General features: G+C 36.2%; 1 protein-coding gene across 1 annotated transcript in view; it reads left to right on the top strand.

The window, feature by feature from the left end:
• The first annotated feature begins 700 nt into the window (after positions 1-700).
• The window catches only part of LOC106127706 (LIM domain transcription factor LMO4), a 120,336-nt gene continuing 102,127 nt past the window's right edge, over positions 701-18,909 (top strand). The window contains exon 1 of the mRNA XM_013325911.1: positions 701-866. The gene's annotated coding sequence lies outside the window, so the exon portion shown is untranslated. The remainder of the gene's footprint in view (positions 867-18,909) is intronic.

Here is an 18,909-nt window from a genome sequence, read left to right on the forward strand (position 1 = left end):
CATAGTTTTTATCGGGTCTTTATTACAAAAACATTATACCTCTGGAAAAATGTTTTTTTCTACGGTAAAGCAAGCAAGTTGCAAGTAAGTTTCTTCCTATACTTATGTATATTTTGTTATTTAGTATCTTGCCTACAGATAAATTACAAAGTGCGTACCTCTAGTTCTGAAGAGATTGAAATGTAGATAATTGACCAAAGTTCATATATATCTACAATTTTTCAATTGTAATTAACAATTATAGTAGTAGTCGCTAAGTAAAGAGCTAGTTAAGGTAAAAATTTCGTAACAATTTGGTACTAAAGGACGTCTCTTTATATCTGATAGATATATTATAATTATGATTAAGTCATCATAAATGGAGTAGTTGTTTTAAATAAACAGTGAGAAATAGGAGGCAGGTCGCGTGAGGTTTTGCTAATCGCGTATGCAGCGGTCAATTCCACCGTGAATGAGTTGCCCGGCGGAGGCTTTTGTGCCTTGTCCTCGATTCTAATTGAAACTATTTTGGACACAGGACAATGCAGTATTGTCCGCGTGTCCGGCGGTGTTTGCCGCCTTTATTAATTCAGGTGGGCGTGGTCGCGGCTGGGCGGGCAGTGGGCGGGGCGACCGCAGGATCCGCCCAGCGGCGCCGCGCATTCCACGCCGCATCGCTAGTATCCAGTCGCTCAGTCGGCCTTACGACGCGACGTTCGCTGCTCATCCTAGCGCGGTCTTTCCCACTTTGATCGTTCTTTACGACAGTTATAACTTCGCGAAATATCCTCGCGAAGTGTCGAACTTACTTTTTGTGCTACTGCTTGCGAGGCAAGGGGAAAAGCGGGCCTTTCAGAAACCTATACCACCGCACGCACGCTGTACAAGTGAGTTTGAAACTTAATTAACAGTAATTTAAACTTACCACTAACTTATTTGTGTAAAAATTTAAATCTTTAAATGTCACCCCCTCATTAAGTAGTACCTACTATTGGTATCATTTATTATTAAAACATGATGAAATTAATTTAAAAACTTTGAAGGAATTTTAATAATTGATGTTATCTTAAGTAATAAACGATAATTATATCTTCTAAACTTTGTTTTATCGGCTAAACTTATCCGGCAAAGAAAAAAAACAAAGTTATAAAAGAAACCAAAACTAATACAAATTGATATGTTACAGAAAGTGATACATAAATTAAAAGAATATGATAATAAATTACAATGAAAACATCTGAACATGTAAAGTGTAATTCATTAAAAGTAACTTTTTCAAGTTAGAGAAACAAAAGTTTAACTTAAAACTAACTCTTACAAGTGTGTTTATCTAATAGTTATATGTTTTTTAAGTTTAAAAATTAAATCAAGAGTTAGAAGAATTTCAAAAAAGCTATTTGAATTATTAGATTTACTAAAAAAACTTCGACTATTCGGAAGACAATAAATTTGCTTACGGTATAAAGAAATATTTATTTCACAAAGGTAGGTGATACCACGCGAAAAAAAGTTTACTCAGGCCCATTTTTCAGTTTCATTCGTAACAAATCAAGTCATCAATTCGAGTGTTCGATTTCAGAATGCGTTTTTCCGAATGCGGGATAAAAATGTCCTCCCGCCCAAACGGTGTTCGCTCGCCCCCTGCGACCCTCCGCGCCCGCCCTAGCCCCCCGCCCGCCCTGCCGGCTCGAATCATCGTTGACAATGTCTCGGTTTTATTGGGCCACGATCTTTTTATGGCAATTGCCGCGATCGTTTTTCCATTCCGATTGGGGTTCTTTCGTACTCGATGTCTTTCCAAGTTGCTTTTTCTTACTTCCGTCGATATAGCGAATTTTAATGTTAGCAATTGATAGCTTTTGTAAGAAAAAAATATATGAAAATGATAAAGACATAGTTTGTTGTTTCCTTTCAAAGTTGCATATTTTCTGCAAAAACAGATACTATTTAAATTAAGATGGTTTTATTGAATATCGCCTAAAATGGTATTTAATATTAAAACATAATAAAAATTACTTTTAAACAAAATAAAAAACAATCTGTAGTACCTCTTCATCAAAAGCTTAGTACTCAATATGAAACTCAAAATTATTTAATATTACAATAAAAAACTGTTAAACCTGAAAGATTTGTAGGCAAACGTTAGATATATAATTTTTAAATAAGAAAAGACATAAATTACTCCTATCTTTATGTCATGAAATTTCTCACAGAATATGCTACTGAAAAAGGTTTACCTTATACTTATTTTAAGTCGCGTCACATATTGTCGCAATATTTTCGCATCATCTATATATATAAAAGAAAGTCGTGTTAGTTACACTATTTATATCTCAAGAACGGCTTTACCGATATGCCTGAAAATTGGTAAGCTTAGAGCCAGGAGACGGACATAGGATACTATTTAACTTTTTTTTGAATTTATGCCTTGAAGAGCTCCTTTTTATTTACTTACTAATATTATAAACGCGAATGTTTAGATGGATGTGACTTGGATGGATGGATGGGCTGGCTACACTAATTAAGTTTTTTTATATATCCACGAGGACGGAGTCGCGGGCGACAGCTAGTTAATAATAAAAATCTCTAGTTATCTAACCCCAAAAAAAAAACATTTACAATTTCACAAAACCACAAAGTTTTTACTTTATTTACATAATTATACCAAAAACACCTTTTTCTCTAATGAAGACACACGAAGAGAGAGACAGAGAGAATAGAATAAAATAGAACGTGCGTAAGTAGTCAACGCGGCCGAGCATCGCAAAGATAATATCGCATAATGAGGCTGCACCGATTGAGATAACGAAGCGGCCTCGTTACCGCGCACACGGATTAGGGAGCTGCCGGTAGATACCTCTGCATCTACATACATACGCTATATATACATGAGTACATTAATAATATATAAATACTAATTAAAATATTAAGATGACGGACTTAATTCTTAATTTTGACTAATCTAAAATCTTTTTTTATGTGTAAAAAAGTTTCTAACAGTGTAGGGATTGGCTTTTGGTTTTAAAATTATTAATTTTCTCTGCATACTCTTAACCTCATGTTAGTTCCATAATCTTTATGTCTATTTATTGATAGACCTGACAGACTAAGTTCATATTTTTAAGCTTACGATTATCAGAAATAAAAAATGTGTAGTCTTAATTTAATGGAACATTTTCATAGTAAAATTCTAACGAATTTAAAAAGTTCGTGCTAAAGGAACGAACTCTAAACGTGTTTTATATCGAATAACGATAGTTTCCGCAAATTGTTGCGCGCGAACTTTTATTTCCGAGAAACAAGAGGTGGCGAAAGGCGAAAGGATTTAACGGGAGCGTTAAAAACAGATGAGATATAAAAAGCGGTTCCCACAAATGATGCTAAATGATCGCTTCAAACGGGCGGCGGTGGTGGCTCTAACGACGCTTTATGAATGAATAACAGATCAGTTACAGACGGCTGGCGGCTGGCGATGTGTCGCGCCGCGGACGCCTCGTTAGCGCCGCTTTGCGTTGCCCCGACGCTGTAGGGAGGCGTTTTGCACGCCGCGTTTTCAATATTGTTTTAAACACATTTGTCACTTTTATCAGAGTAACTATTCAACTCGTTCAATATATTCTATCAAGCCAAGAAATAGTTCTTTTGATGTTCCTTAAATCATTTTTTTTACGTTTGTACCTTTTTCGACCAGTAACAATGTTCTCTTATTAAAAATGAAATTCGAATTAATAATTTGTGTTATAAAAGTATTGACATTAGTGTTTTTGTCACAATATTTTTTAAATAGTTCATGAAGCATGTCTTTGTGGGACGTTACGTTTTCTGACTAGAATCTAGACTCTAGAATATAGTGTAATCATTACAAAAGTGAAGACAAATGTACAAACGAAGACGTTATTCTTCTAGCAATATTCTGCAAGTATTCTTTTTCTACAATATTTACCATTATAAAAATATTGTCAAGTATACTGTTGCTGAACTTTACTTACTGTTACCCTCGCGTACTATATGTTCATACGATTTTATTTTAATAACGAAAATATGAAGCGCGGTTGTGACGCGGCGCTTTAAACGCCGGTTTGTGCTAGCGACGCGGCCGATTGGTTTAGTTAGCAGCGAGCGTCGCGCCTCATTTGCTCGCCGCGCCGCGCCGCCGCGACTTTGTCACCACTCTTTTCATTGCAACACCAGATTTCAACTATCACGTACTTTTAAATCAACGTAAATGTGTATTATCCTAGCTCGTGATCGTGTATTTCGAATTTAAAGTGTCAGAGTTCATTGAACCTTAGCATAATGATTGATAAATAACAATTTAAACGCCATAAATATAAACGTATATACTACTTGTACAAGTATGAAATGCTTAATTTTCTGTTGCTTCAATAATATCCTGCGCCTCTAGTATTTACTTAAGTACTTTAAGCAGAGATTTTAATTTACTTACTAACTATTATAATCGGTACCGATTTGCAGCCGATTGACCTACAAATGATATAATTTACGCTCATGCACGGTCCTTAAACGTGGAAGGTAAGAAGCAGGTGGGGGCATCGGAGTGCGGGGGTCGGGAGAGGGGGAGTCGGTGACACGTCGAGGGTTAGTCGTTAGGTGAGCGACTTTAATGATTCCTTAATGATTGCGCCCGCGGCATACGTACTGCTCTCGCTGCGATACCGTTGACTTCGCATGACAATCATTACAATGATCATTATTTCTCATTTGACGAGTTAGAAACAAGAATTGAAGAAAACAAACGACAAAACGTCTTTAGAATCTTTTTAAATTACATAAGGATGGTAAAGATATTAGTTGATGTAAGTCAAAGTGAGAGATAAGGCGACACAGGACAACATGCTACCGGCAGCTTTTTGTCGGCAACAATGCTTGGCTTTATCGACAGCTTTCTCCTTGTACGGTTATCTTAAATAATTAAAATTAAGTTAAATTACAAATTCAACATATGTTATCAACATATCGCCAATGCAAAATCATCGATGTAGTTGCAGAGGTGGCTGGCGGAAAATCTCCGCCGCAGGCACCCATTAAATATAATCGATGCCTGCAAAAATATCGAGGGCTTCCCACTAATGACATCGCGAGGGAAAACAAAGAAGGACCAAAAACGACCTGGTGCAGCGTCTAAACGCAACCCATGCGACACGAAATTAATAATTTCAGGTCTCATAGAAAATGCATTCAAAACGCAGTTTATAGAAGTACGCTGTAATTGTTATAAATACGGGCGTTTAGAATAAAATAACGCTAAGATATAGAATTTCTTTTTAATGAACTTGGTATTGATATCTTGTAAATTAGGTCGCTACTATGAAAGGAAAACTTTTAACAGTTACAGTTAGGGGTTTCATTAAAAGCTCGCATTAAAAAAACACCTTGAAATAAAACTCAAGATTTTATCTATGTAGTATTGAATAAAGGCAGAGATAATATTTTACATATCGGATAATAAGTTTCTTTTATTTAACTATATTAATGTTTAATAATGTTAAACACATTAGCTACTTATTTTATAAACAATGCTCTCTTCTCGACGCTGTGAACTGTTCCGGAACAAGCGGCGTGGTTTGTAAAATATAACACGTTTACGAGCGCTATAAATGAAGTTTATTTCCCGAATTCGACGGTTAATAGGTTAATTCACGTGGAAGATGTTTGCGGAGCACCGCACTCGCGCCCGCCCGTGCGCCCGCAACGCCAGCGCCGCCGCCGCTTTGTTTTTCTAACAAATTAAATTATTGCACGAATAAAATATTTTACTGTCTGTCAATTTGGCGGGTTCACTTTGTCGAAACGTTCCGTCTGATATTAAGCAGAGGTTAAAATTTTATTTGCGCCGAGTTATTGCTTACGTTCGTCTCGCGCGATGTCGTTAGGTCTGGGCGCAGCGGCCTCTCGTGCCTCGTGGCCCATTATTGCCTGATGTAAGACAATGCCTGCAAATAGAACAAAATGGCCACATTTATTTATTGCTTCGCGGAACACCGCCGAAGGGATCCATGTCTATATCGTGGAAATCCAATATCATGACTATTATTTTTATATCATGACGCTATGGACAACAGCACTTACATAGTTGACTTTTGTGATATTTAGTACATTTAAAATTTCAATGTTACAGAATACTGTATATTTTGTAAACCATCTAGTTATTTAATTGCATCAGTTTCTTTACTCAAATTACTTCGTAATTCATATAAAAAACCAAAGGTTTTTGTTAAGGTACTTTGAAATTATTAAAGAAAAGTTCATTAAAAAAGTGAAGAGTAAATATGAAATGAAGCGCGGCGCGGTAGAGGGCGCTGCAGTCGATTGCAGATGAAGTGAACGGGTGTGGGTGCGATGGGGATGGTACAGGAGTAAGACTGGAGCAGGTACAGTAGGCAACTGGCGGCTGGCGGCGGTGGTGTGGTGCAACAAAGCTGATGTAATTGGTGCATTGTAGGCGGCCGCGGGCGGGCATCGTTAGCCTTTCTTTGGCAGACGCGGTTTTGTCCGGGCTTGCTAATTAACTATGAAATTAATTGACGCAGCAAAGTTTCCGAGTGAAACTTGAATTAATTGGCACGTCCGACTTCAGTCTAATTAGGAGCCCGAGGCTTTTCAGTATCGCGGCGCTCGTTGAAGCCGTGGAAAACACACAAAAGTGTTGTGAGCGAATGGTTCGCGCTGGAAATTCTCAAATCAAACTGTGCGCTATATAGCGTATGCTATATGCTGTGTTGTGTGCTATTTATCGTGTGCCGTGTGATATATGCTGTGTGCCGCGTTTTGTGCCGTGTTGTGTGCCGCGTGCCGTGTGCTGTGTGCCATGTGCTGTGGCTACGCCTAATATTTCACCACTCATCAAATTTACGAACACATCGAACATCCATTTCTAATAAACATTCCGTATTAAGAGTTTTAAAGTGAATTTAATAGCACAAAAAACAATGAGTCAGTTTTTTTTACACTTGTACGCATATTTCTACTTAAACTTAGTCCGGAAAAAGTTTAAGTTTGTAATTAATTATGATATAGAGACTTAAATATTTTTTAATACTAAGAAGTTCTTGTTTATGTCCCAATGAAACTCCATAGCTCTAAAGTGAAAAAAAAAGAAAAACAATGCTCAATTATAATGAAATGAAAAGCAACAGTGTAAATGTGTTTGAATGTTATAGTACTTAGAAGCGATAGAGAGATAAGAGTTCGAAAAAGGCCTGTCCTCGGGCCCGCCACCACCATAATTAACATACATTATGAGTTATCGAAAACGCTCGAATCCAATGGCCCTAATTACGGGTTTCCATGCGTTATCGTGGCTTGCCGGCAGGTAATGGGTACTTTCCTGTTTATTAATACGATCATCACAGACCGATATCTCTGCTGTGATTGATTACTATTTTATAAGTACCATTGTATTATAATTTTGGTTTACTTAAGATTATTTATTCTTGTTTATTAATAATAGGTTACAATAAGAAGGCCATCTGTAAATAATACCACTACAAAGTTGCAATTATATTCAATTTTATTGCGATAAAGGATGTGCTGTAAAAAGCATCTAAAGAACGGTAGTTTTGCAATCGAACTAGTTGTTACTTAGAAAACATCTATATAAATACGAATATTCAGTTATTTTATTAAAATTTTCTCCGGCGCAAAACATCTGTAACAAATTTCTAAATATTGTATCAATATTTCTGATTCCCGCAGTTGTTCAAGCGAGGGTATTTATTTTTATTCGTGCGAAGAGAAGAATCAAAGTGGAATAAGCCTGTTGAGCGAGGCTGTCGGCAAGCTCCGATACGACTCCGACGCGACTCCGATACGGCTTTGAGGCATCCGCACAAACTGAATGATCGGATGTGCTTCACTCAACGCACCGCACTCGCTCTCAGAGTTTATTTATTTCTTACCTTTCCCTTTATTGTTATCTTTTATTTATATCTTTCAAAAGAAAACATACGTTCGTATTTATTGATAGGAAATACGGCATTTTAATATCGAAATTTGTTTTATTTTGTATGACTGCCTGTAAATAACTATTTATATCTAAATTTTTTCACGTACCGACAAGTTTCTTTTTTATTTATGTCTATTAAATATTCGTTTATTTGTATTCTAGCCTCTACAAATAATTTTACTCCACCCTTTATTTAATTCAGATTATTATAATCAATGTCAATATTTCAACAGAAATAAAAATAAACCACATGATCGCATTATCCTAACGAGCTGCCAAGATGTGTGGAGATGTTAACAAACTTTTTGCCCACGTTCATTGGGACATACGTGACGAGCTTTACAACTGTCGTTTGAATCAAAAATATATTTGATGGTTTGGAGAAGAAATGGATAAAAGCTATCGCAATAAAATTGCCCTGTAATCAATTAAAAACTGAATTAGAGTTAGAAGTCAAGGCCATACAGATCCCTGTGACATTTTTTCTTTGAGCACTATAAAATGGTTAAAATACAGATTTTATTTGTTTTACATTTGCTTTGTTTAATTTGAGTGAAAATGTTTTCTTTATCGATTTAAACTTGATTTTTTTATGTCTCAAGTAATTGAGGCGTCCGCAAGTACAAGTGTAAGGAGATTCGAGTGGTCGTTAATGACCTGCGGATGACCTCGTTAGCGGTTGCGACGAGGAGCCATTGTCACCGGCCAAGAGGTCTCGATCCTTACCAATGTCTCGCAGTCCCGTCTCCTAGTGACCACTTCGACATTTTATAATTAATACAATTATAAAATATTCAATCAGCTTCGTTATATCGTGAAATTTCTATGGTCAGAGAAAATGGATACATATATTGTTTATAATTTTAATAAACACATTATTTCTATCAAAAAAGAATCTTAAAGGCATCTAAATGTTACTTTACCTTGGTAACAAAACGCAATGAATCGAAATCTCGAAATAAAAAGTATCGTATTTATAAAATAAATACGGCAGTAAATTTAAATTCACACAGCATTAAAATAAAGGCGACTGCGGAGAAAACATGAACACTCAATTTGAACAAGCTGAACCTTCATCACGAAATAGCGCTTAAAGTTAATACGACAACACAAAACCGCAACAACAATAATATAAACAACAATAAGCTATTAGACAAGTTGTGGAAATTTTCCGGTTATTTCCGATTCACACCGATTGTTACGATCGGCCGTCGGCCATTCCGGCGGCCATAACTCCGCGCCGGTTAACTCGAGACCTGCGCCCGCGTCGAGTGGGGTCTACGGCCTGGCCTTTGACGCTACGCTATGCTATATTAGTTGTATATTTACGATCTATATATCCCGAGAGATTTATTGGACGCGCCGTAATTAGCACGCGTTCATATTTTATAATCGTGTACTAACGAACGCTTTTTAACGACTTCGTATCACTGATTTATCGCTGATAATGAGGTTTTAAATGTATCTAATAAAATGTGTCTTTAATTAAATAATACCACAAAAACGACATGACGGTGGGCTATATATTATTATTTTGTTTTTCAGAATGGTAACACTAACTTAAATCGATGTTTATCTGTCATGAATTAGTATAAATATAGCGGCGCGGCGCGAGCGCGAGGCTGTGCGCCGGCGCCGCGGGCGCGCGTAAATCACGCGTAACCGCTTATTAAGTTGTTATGTCCGCCATGTTTGTTGCCCACGCGTGCCCTCTCCTCACAATTTGTCCACGCCCTTATGTTTGCGCTGCTCTACAATCGTATTTCTCGCCACCATTTCTTTTATTTCATACTTTCATAGATACAAAAAACCTTTGATAAATACGCAATCAAATTTATAAAATCAGTAAACTATGCCACAATTAAAAGTTTATTCAAGTCATTATAATTCAAGCGACGGCGGTGGTAATGAGATTTAAACATAGTTAATACTTGCAGAAAGCTCTTTGATTTCATTGTTGATTTTAAACAATTTAATCCTATATAATTGTACATAGAGACAGATATATAAAATATAAACATTATATCATATTAAAGTTAACAATGATCAGTTATGTTAAAGTTTTTTATTGAAGTTGACACTTCGTTTCTGCCCTTTGTCTGCCTAATTCGACTTGAGGAATAGAAACTATGTCTAAACAGAACACAAACCACCATTTATTTCATGGACTAAGTACAAACTGAAATGTTTTTCATTTGTGTGTTTGAGTCTTAGTGTCCCGAGCATTGTGCTAGGGCAATATCTGTGAAAGTTGTGCCCCTTTGTATAGATGCAGACAACAATGAGCCATTTCGAATTAGCTATCGATTTATCTGCAAATGATTTCCACGAGCGCGCACCAGAGCACGCCCCGCGAGGTGGGCGTGCAAGCCACGGATACCTTTCAAGAATTCAATAAGAAAGAATGCAAAGAGTTACTTTTAACTATCAAATATGTACAAATATGACGTAGTTTTAGCACTGATAAAGAACTAGACTTGGATAGTCGAACGAATATATATAATACTTGAATGTTATCTATATCAGAAAATTTGGGTTCCAGTGTCATTAGCAAAAGATATCTAGATATGTCAAATTTTATCAAATAATACTTAACTGATCTGTACTTGATATATAATAACTTTATTGTTATACTAGCTGCCCGCGACTCCATCCGCGTGGAATAAAAAAAATATTAATAAGTAGCCTATGTGTTCTACCAGACTATGTATACATCCATGACAAATTTCAGCAAGATCCGTTCAGCTATTGCGGAGATACGTATAAACAAACATCAATCCATGCATCTTAACATTCGCATTTATAATTTAAGTAAGATTTGTATCTACAACACTTACAAAACCCGATATCATTGAACAGTTATTATTTGTTTTGTGTTTTTATAACTATTCGTTTATTGAACCTTTCATGAATAACTAGACATATTATATTGACAGTATCATTATAAACAGGATCTATAGAATGTAATCATATAGTTGTTGCTATAATATGCCTTATAAGTGAGACAAATCTAAGCAGGAATGAGTGAACAAGCGGGCAATAGATTATGATCATGATGCTCCATAGCCGTGAGAATCGCGCCGTTCTCACTTCTCAAGCGAAAAAAATACGATGTTATTCGTCATTATCTCGAAAGGTATCGATTATTGGCAATCGTTCGAGATGTAATCGTTAACGAATGCTTTATGGTTGTATAATTAATGTGAATATCAAGGTTATAGTTTCGGTTCTTCATAAAACATATTCACAATGTTAACGCGAAAATAACTGCAGATTTATCTTTTATTCTGATTGACTGAAGCATTTTTTCATGTAATATAAAATCGTTTTTCGAAATCAAACTGAAAGGATTATTAATCCAAACATTCTCTGTTTAAGTCGCGGTCTTGTTAAATGGCAAGTTGAACAAATTCATCAGTTTTAACTCTGCCGGTCAGTTGCCAGTTGCCAGTTGCCAATGTTCGACAGTTTCGCTAATTGGCCGTTTTCTTTCTATTGTAACTGACCGCTATTACATAAATCCCGGCTCAATTTTCAGCTATTGGACAATAAAAAAAGTTTAAAGGGTCTAGCTTTGTTTTTAATATGGAATTAATTACGCATTCATTCTGTATAGTTTCCTTTCTTAACGTAATAAGTCTTATGAATTTCGCTGCGTTAGTTTTTAAAAATGTTACTCTAGTACAACATATTTGTTTCTTCCATAACGCCTACATATCCCCTTACCGCACAAATTAGGTAATTAAACGCGTCATTATCACAACGACATCATTTAACAAAAATCCCATCTTACATGTCTTCGTACTTCCACAGTCGTACGTTAAAAGACCTAAGCCATTTGACAAACATAGCTTTAATAAGCATCATTATCACTGAGGACATATGGACTATGTGACGTAATTACTTGGGTTTTTTTCGCAATTTGTCGGCTAACATTAATTAAAACACTCCCTCGTTTGAGACACTGAAGCGACTCGCTTAAGGCCTGTAACACAATGGGAACTTACTTTTAAACATGTGCACTTATAGTACAGTATTCAATATTATTACATGGAATGCATGAAGTTTTCAAACGACTTTTGACCCATATTTTGAGTGTGGAGATGTTTACTGTAGCTAATATTAAAATTCATTGCGTAGTTGGCTAACGACGGAAAAGAAACAAATGTCTTGTAGATGTTATCGAAGTTCTTCAGTTAACTAGAATTTTTTATTCTTAAATGTAATAAATTATCTATAAAGTAGTTTCACTTATAAGTTCAGAACTAAAGTGTTAATTGTAATTTAAAAAAAAACAAGCAATTATCATATTATTATATAAATCTTTATAGATTTTTATTTTTATGTGATTATCTTTTAAAATTTCAAATAATATATCTGATTTATTTTTAGTAAGTAGTAATAAGTATAAATGAAAGTTGACTTGGTTGCTATCAGTGTGCCACCAGCTTAGTACATCGTCATTTCCTCGAAAGTAATTCAAATGGAATCGTGTGCGCCGTTATTAAATATTTCATAACTTTCCCCCGCCCCGTGCCCCGCACCCCCTCGCCCCGCCGACCGCATATTAAAGTCATAAAAAAGGGTTGTTTGATCTATCCCCTAAAACAATTTACATATCTCCGCTCAGCCCGCCGCTAAATTATTTAATTAAGAGAGGCATAAGTTTTTATTATTTTAATATGGCTGACATAAAATTGTGTTAATGGAACAATGCCACCGCTACTCCGCTACCGACTGAATCATATCATTTGAGCGTTTTGGGTACATTCGTTACAACAATTCCTTATACTATTTTTAAAATAGGATTAAGTTTATATAAGATATTAAGTAACTTTTAGTTAAATAGAAATTAAAAGACGTTTACACTCATTACCACAGTAAATATTTTTTACATAAGTTAATTACATGTTTGCGCAACACGCCAAATGCTACAAACAGTGTTATAAAAGTTAAGCGCTTTGAAGTATTCAACTTTTTAAATTATTTTCGTCTTGTAAAGTACTTGCTAAAAATGTACACAGGCAACATAAAAAGTATAATAAGTAACACGAGATATTCGGTGTCGACGGGCCGTAAGCGGATATTTTTTGTGTGTCACATTTAAGCTGGAAAGTGTGGAATAATATTCAATTACAAGTGTTAAGGGAACTGGCGGGAACAATAAACAAGGCACAATAAAAAGTGGACACGTGCCCGACGCGGGTAAGGAATGCGAGAGCCTACGCTCGCTCAGGTCGGTATGAGCAGAGGCAATGAAAACCGCCGACACTACACGATTACTGAATACTCACATTTTCTAGTGACGTCACATATTATGATACGTACGCACAACAACAGTGCAACGCAGTTTTAAAATTAAATATATATGTATGTGCATTTGAATCGCATTTAATTCCGTCCATATACCTCGTAGGGTCTTTTAAAACAATGTTTTATGGATATATTTAAGATGTATAAGTATGTGTATTTTGCTTGCTAGATAATTAACTAAATAAAGATAAATAAATTAATGTTATAAAACATAATTCGATTAAAGTAAATGAAAATATTTGTATAATAAAACAGTGACGCACTGCAGTGGAGCGTGTGGTATGTAGCAGTAGGAAAGCGGGCAGTGGCAGTGGCGGGCGGTTTGGGCGCAGGTTAATGAGGGCATTTTTATGTCCTCTCGCAATGAGGAATGCAAATTTGGAGGTGGTTACCAGCGCGTTACACTCGCCATTGTTTTAATGCCTTCGCGTTATCCTAACCCTAGGACTATTATACGTTTAAATTCATTAACCTCCTCTGTAACACCGGGACTTTAACATCGCCTTTGTATGTTATTGTTCCGCAGTTATCCATGCTCTCTACACGGGATGCCAGAATAGACGCAATAAACATTCCTGTTTAGTGAAACAATGCCTTTAAAATGTTTACACTTTTTAAAATACTTACTGAATGCGTAAGTGTTAAAACATCCAAATATTTAAATTCTGGCATACTCTGACACAATCTTCTTGCATATTAAGTCGCTAACGATCTAACTAATAGTGAAATATCCTTCATTGCAGTTGCAGTAACTTGACTGCATACGATCTCATGTAGTTACATGAGATCGTATGCAGTCAAGTTACTGATTATTGTCTCTTTAAGATCTTTCCCTGTACACTTCCTTCAATTTACTTTAATTTTTGAGATGTGTAAGAATATTTTAGTAAAAATAAAAAAATGAGATGTCTTGTAAATAAAAGATTTCAGGATTGAATGTGAGCTTTCTCGCAAATTATTTTATTGTAATCAATCAGCAGATTGCGTGGGGCGACGCGGCGCTGGCCGGCCGGAACAAACCGTACAAATTGCGAGCCCGCCGGACGAAACATGTTTTCATTCAGATTTTTTTTTGATTCAACAACGAAAAATGTAAATGGGAACGTGCAATTTATTTCATTCACTCGCGAGTGATTACTTATGATGCACTTGTTAACTGCATTATGAGAATAACATACAAGTTTTTCAGCGAATCATATAGTTCATAATTTGGGTACTAATTAAATTTACCACTTATTATGAAGCAATAAATCATTATAGTAGAGCAGTAGTGCAGATTTGATTTATAAACAATGTAAACGAGTTCGAAAACTCTATATTAAACTGAAACTAATCTGTACACAACAACATGCGAAAAAACTCATCTGTAATCGAATGAACTGAAACCAATTTGTAAATCAAAAGTTTCACATATGACGGAAACGAATGATAGAATCGATTCCGAATATCTCTTTTTTTTTTCGAATGGGAAAAGTTGCCGAATTAGGGCTTCGACAGAGTCCGGAACTGCCTCGAGCAGGTTCAATTACGGCAGTTCGCCGCGCAGCCAATAATTGGCACCGGGCTCCGCGACAAAGCGCCCACAATGGGCTCTGATTAATTTCCGAACTACACCCGAATTCTAACTAGCAAACACGCTGCGAGCGCTCCCTGCAGCGTGCTCCGTGCTTCGTGCGGCCTGCTCTGTGCAGCGTACAGCGTGCGGCGGGACAGGGAAATTACTTCGACGCTGTTTTGGTCCATCAACTAGTCCTCTATGCACTTGTATTGTTTCGTCGGCTCGTCCTCGCTTTTTATGCCCACTCACTGAAATACGCATTGACTTCTAATAGATATGCGATGCTCCCACTCTATTACGATCAACTTACTTTTAAATCCATACCACAGATTTTGTTTATCAAATTGAAAAAAGTGTGAATTAGATGATTTAGCGTTACAAAGCGTTTGTTTTAAATATCAAGTAATTATGTCTAAAGAATTACTTTTACCCCATACAAACTTAGAACCCTTATTTTGGACCTTTAGGGGTGAACTTCGTAAAAATCCTTTCTTAATCGACGCCTTCTTAGTAACAGAAACCTCTATGCAAAATTTCAAATCTCCATTCCAGCGGTTTTGGCTATGCGTTGATAGTTGAGTCAATCATTTTATTATTTTATATAAAAAGAATAGATTGTTACTTCGCGGCATTTTGACGTCAAGTAACGAACGCTACTTCACGGCGTAGTGTTAATTGAATCTCCCACTATCAGATGGTGGTAGTGGGCCAGCGAGAGTGGCGCCCATTCGCCTACGCGTCCAATCGCCCACTCGCCCACTGCGAAGGAAATTAAACGTCATTCGGTCACTTTCTTCCACGGATACAATGCAGATTAATGTGCAGACAAGATGTTATTAAAACGACAAGTTTAATACGGTTTTAATTCACAACTATACCTAACTGATTTCTTGATGCTCGTTCTTAAATACAATTGATTATTTTTATGTACGAAAATTAATACCTACACATTATAGGAAGGCATTTTCACAAGATTTTTGTCTGGTATATATGTATTTGATTATGGAATTAAAAACATTACAATTCATGGCTTCGGTAATCTATAGTTTAAAATTACATCACATTTACGACATATATTTGAAAGTAACAATTACTAGAAATAACTATAATTGTATATAAATTAAATTTTCAATCATCTTATGTAAATTGAATGCAATTACCGGTAATGCAAATCTATGCAAATATTTTGCATCGAATATTGGAAAAGCTCGTACGTTCATATATTTACGTAGTTAGTGCTTGTTATAGTCATCTTCGATGTTGGAGTTATTAAACTGTTACGCTTACTGGCCGTCTCTTGTTATTAAGACAACACATATCAAATCAAATAACATATATGGATCTACAACGGATTTTATATTTCTAATTTAACGATATTATTCAGACTGATATTTTTAATTTAATAATGATTAAATGTCAAAGTTCCCTTGAATACAGTTAAAATAGGCAAAAAAGTTTGGGAAAACTTGACCATATTTGTTTTTCCTTTAATGGAATTCGGATATATCGCCATAGTTTATTTAAGACTACCTGTAGCGACTCTTTACACGTAAAATTAAAAAAAAACTTAATAAGTAGCCTATGTGTTCTTCCAGACTATGTTCTAAATTTATGCCAAATTTCATCTAGAGCCGTTCTAGATATACTTTCTAACATTCATCCATCCATATAAACATGCGCATTTATAATATTATTATAGTAAGATTTAATAACGTCAAACGTTAGTGTCATAGACAATTTATTGATACATATCGTTATAACACAATATAAAACACAATATAGCTAACTTAGTTCGGTCAGCCCTACACACCGTGTGCACAGGAAATTAAACTGCGCCTCGGCGGCCGGTCACAGCCGCACATGCTTAATTACAATTACTTATGACTTGAAGATCTGCATAAACACGTAAATTAAGTGTCACCTTCCAACTTGGTCACTAATTAACATGAAAAACAAATATCGAAGCCGCGAAGACTCAATCGACATCAATGTAATTTGAGCCGAGCCTGCACACAAGGCCTATTAAAATTTTTATATGTAGTTATTGAAGGAAATGTAGTCAAAGAATTAAATTCCATACCCGCTTGGGATCGAAAATCGTACAAGCTATCGCATAATTTAGCATGTGTGTAAGTTGCTATGACGTTAACCTTTACTATTGTGAGTGTCAAATGACATTTTATCTGAATGGGTAGGAAATAAATGTCCTCGACTGTAGAGAGCTAATTTGAATTTAATTGCCACGGTGTATGTTACTTCAATCGTATGTAACTGATCCTGCGCTTACGCGTCTAATTGATTCGCTTTTTCTTATCGTGTCGATGCCACATCAAATTGCTCGTACGGAAAAGTAGCGCATAGCGATCCTAATAAGGATATTCCAAATATGTGATGCACTAAGTTGTTTATTCCAACGACTAAGTTAATTTAAAAATGTTAATTACAAATTAATATATTGAGAAATATCTTCCAATTTAGTTGTGAAAATATCACACAGAAGCGGTTCAGCCGTTTTCTTTAATTTACTAAATAGACGTTCCGTTGGTTTCTGAAACCAAAATATTTGTATAAAACATATCGTTATCCCTGTCATTATCTTGGACAAAACGGAGATAACATATTTCAAATGGAGTTCTCAGAAACCTGCGGTTAGATAGTTAATTAAAAAAAAGAAAAGAAAACGACTGCTCTTGTAAACCTATTTCATGTCACAGAATCAAAATAGAAAACAATCGCGTGTGAATCCATTAGTTAATAGAGCGGTGGCGGCGACGGCGGGTGCGGGTAGTTGAATGACGTGAGGAGGATTCTCACAGGGCCGCTGTCCACGCTTTAATTTCCTGGTGACGTCGCCCGACCATTGTTCAGACCTGCGCCAGCCTCGCAAAACCACGCCGAGTCGGGCTCAGTTTACATTGGTCCCTTTCTCAATTCATCTGCCAGTTTGAAAGTCGATTCCCGAAGAAATTTAACAAGTTGTCATCATAATGCAAGAATGTTTAATGTTAGATAGAGTTTTATAGTTTGAGTTTGATATGTATGTTCGATTTTCTCATAAAACTTAATAAGTTTACTACTTATCGATAGGAAGCTCCAAGATCCCCGGCGATTTTATTATGTTTTTTGATTCGTGGTTGAACTGCTACCACCGCACTAGCAAATGTTATTTGCAGTTTATAGTAATAAGAACATTGATGGAAATTAATCGTCGCTTAGATTTGTTTGGATAGTATTTATTTGTATTAGCGTGTGCGGAATCATTGAATCTAGCGCGTGCTCAGTGCTGAGTGCCCAGTGCTGGGCCGGGCTTGCCAATTAGAAACCCGCCACGCCGGCCGCTAATGGCCCATTAACACTCGCTTACACCCGCCGACCATCGCACCGCCATCTATTGCCCGGTTACGACAATAATCTGCCGTGTGCTTACCTTTATGCCTTTTACCTTACGTGTATGTCCACACTACACACATGAACTTTTAAGTTATCTGTAATTGTTTATTTATTGGGTAAAATGCAGATCTGGGAAGAAAACTACTATTTAGTAAATGCTCAAAACAAATGAAATACACTGAAATGCTTGGTAACGAGTACGGAAAAAGTTGAGTCGTTAATGTACATTTATTGATTTTCATCTCTTTTTCTTATGAATTACAATGCAATCGCAAATCGCACAAATTCGACAACATATCCAAAATCTCAAATCAAAAATTTTATTAAGAAAGAAGTAGTATAATAATTAAAATTTTGTTAAAAAAATACTTATATCTTCAAACGCTAAATACCTACGCTTCTTTTGTTATAAAAGAGAAATGTTTAATAATAGTATTTTAGTAGGTGCCTCATGATTTAATTGGTACATAAATCTCTCGGTTTGTACGTCGCAAAGCACCGTTATATGTCTAATCATCTCTCAGACAAGGAAACGTTCCGAAACGAATGAGCGAGGAAGGCTCGCCAGCGCCGGTCTAGGTCTTTTAAGGCACGCGAGGCGATGTCCGCGATCGGGCGAACGTTTCGCGTTAATTAATTGGGTATTTTCACACGTCAGCGGGCCGATCTCGCCAAATAGATCGGCGCTCGCGGTCCTTAATTA

Source organism: Papilio xuthus, unplaced genomic scaffold (assembly GCF_000836235.2).
Source record: "Papilio xuthus unplaced genomic scaffold, Pxut_1.1 DF824655.1, whole genome shotgun sequence".
Classification (NCBI taxonomy): domain Eukaryota; kingdom Metazoa; phylum Arthropoda; class Insecta; order Lepidoptera; family Papilionidae; genus Papilio; species Papilio xuthus.